The sequence below is a fragment of the Notothenia coriiceps genome, unplaced genomic scaffold (assembly GCF_000735185.1).
Source record: "Notothenia coriiceps isolate Sejong01 unplaced genomic scaffold, NC01 NC01_scaffold00036554, whole genome shotgun sequence".
Lineage (NCBI taxonomy): Eukaryota > Metazoa > Chordata > Actinopteri > Perciformes > Nototheniidae > Notothenia > Notothenia coriiceps.
The window spans coordinates 37621-40120 of NW_011369255.1; the positions used below are offsets into that span (position 1 = coordinate 37621).

A 2500-nucleotide genomic window follows, 5' to 3' on the forward strand; every position below is an offset into this window, starting at 1 on the left:
AACTAATCCATAATCTTAAAGTACATTTTACGTGCTGAATGTTTTATCAAATGTTGCCTTTTTTTTCTTGCTTCTGTCCAACACGGGCTTTATAAACGTCTTCAAGAGTTTTTGTGAATTTGTTTATATCTATTGCCGTGAGTGGAACAAGCAAACACTCAATAAATAAATATTAATAGAGTCATCTTTAGCTTGTTCCACCATAAAATGCTAAACGGACTTTACATACTACATGTCATCATTCACCCTTTCACACCTCATTCATACAGAGCAGTGCCACTTGCGAAGCTAACACACACACACACACACACACACACACACTCGCACACACACACACACACACACACACACACACACACACACACACACACACACACACACACACACACACACACACACACACACACACACACACACACACACACACACACACACATACACCGTTGGCCATCGGGAGCACCTCGGGGTTCAGTATCTTGCCCAAAGATGCAGTCGCCCCAAACATAAAGTAAAACATTCAAACTCTTTGATTGTGATTTTTCCCTAAACCTAACCCTAACCCGTTGCTATGGAAACATACTTTTGGGATTTAAAATGTAAAAAACACATATTTTGTAATGCATCGCTTATCTCTTGCACCTTTTGATTAAACTGCGTTTCGTGCCATTATAATTGCTTTTTCTGGCAGTCAGGAAATGAGAAACAGAAATCCTTTATTAGTCCTGATGCGGGAAAATTGAAAATGAATATTTACGTTATGAATACTTTTCCCACAGTAATTAATCCCACTTGACAAAAATACTCTTGTTTATTTCAACGTATTGTTTGATATCTTACCTCTCGGCCCAAACTAAGATACATATACATGTTTGTGTTGTCCTCTCTCCTTATAGTCCTCCACTCCTGTCTTTATCTGTGTCCTGTTTGTTTCCCCTCTCTGCATGACGAGCCCTCTGACTCTCAAAGACTCTTTACTTTGAGTATGAAGCTGCACAGAAGGCTGCCCTGATATCCCAGTCAACATTCATTATTTTATTTCATCAGACGCAGCTTTCAGTTTCTCCTTTTTAAATCCATCTTGTATGACAGGTCACTCTCCCATCCCTTGTTAATCCCTCCTTCTTCGGAAAAATACAACTGACACATCGCCTCTCTTTCCTTGTGTCTCCCTTTGATAACATGCACAGGGAAATAAGCACTTCTCTGTGAAGCGTACTCGGAGGATTCACATTTTTAAAGAAGCTTCAAATCATCTTAAAGCATGAAACCTTCCACACCCTCTTCTTTCAGCTTCTTTGTTCACAGCTTTGGTTCAAGGCTATATTTAGACAGCTCGTCAAGGACAATCCTCCGACTGCGGCCAAGAAGATAAAACCGATGTTTTCTTTACTATTCTTACAAAACACTTTCCCTCCGTCCTTGGTAAAGGACAAAGAGGCGCCATCACCTTCAGTGGTGCATGCTTGGTCTCTTTGCAACATGTTATTTCTTCCACTTTCTCCCCCTGCTCCTGGAGAGCATTCGAGCCTCAGCTTGATGACTGTGATCGTGGATGTATTGTGTTCTGTGGAGTTGGGACACACAAGACTGCTTCTGTTTTGTTTGTCTTTCTATTTAAAGGGGCTCTATTAGGCTTTTCGGGGTTGTCCTGTTCCTGAAATGTTATTATATAGATGCATGTAAATCAGGGGTGGGGAACCTCCGGCCCCCGGGCCGTATATGGCCAGCGAGACAATTTGATACGGCCCTCGAGGTAATTTATAAACACACGCAAAAAAGAAATCTAGACCGCAAAATAATTAAACAAGCGAGTGCCTGTTTTTCCTGGCCAAGGTCAGGGTCCTTGAACACAACACAAACCTAACGTGTCATCACGTGGTATATGTCTCGTCTGACAGGGGTGCAGTTCTGACGGAGAGCACCAGAACACGGCTCCGGCACTTCAGATAAGGAGCTGTGCACATGCCGCTGTTTTTGCGTGGCTGTCGAAAGCCCAGTGGCGATCTGTTCATCTGTCATACTGATCATACAGTCAATAACTTTGTTGTTATTAGCATAGCGAGCTATGCTAACGAAGAAGCTTTTTCTACAACCAGTGAGGTAAAGGCACATCTTTATATGATCATTATAGTTATAAAAAAATAATAGAATAAAGTAAACGGGTATAAAATACTATATGACAGTAAAAAAAGTTGTTATTAATAAGAATACAGTTTGAAAGGGGAGTGATTTGTAAAATATCCATAAAGAAAAATAAATCTGCTTCCAGTTCTGTTGCATATGGGTGTTGAGATGTATCCATAGAGCTCCTAATTTTGCTCTCAAAGTGCACCAGATTGATGCTTTTAACTTCAACATTTAAAAAAAAAATCTTCCCGAGGAAGCATGCCCCCCGGACCCTCCTAGAGGAGGTTAGGTCCCCCCCCCACACACTTTAAATCATGTTCACATGGATAGGAAACTAAATACATTTGCACACATCTTGTGTCCATATCTTTTT

The 2500-nt window shown here is 41.0% G+C and overlaps 1 protein-coding gene across 1 annotated transcript in view; it reads left to right on the forward strand.

The window, feature by feature from the left end:
- Positions 1–2500, forward strand: part of LOC104964079 (enhancer of polycomb homolog 1-like) — a 51229-nt gene that overhangs the window by 36124 nt on the left and 12605 nt on the right. The gene's annotated exons all lie outside the window — the stretch shown is intronic.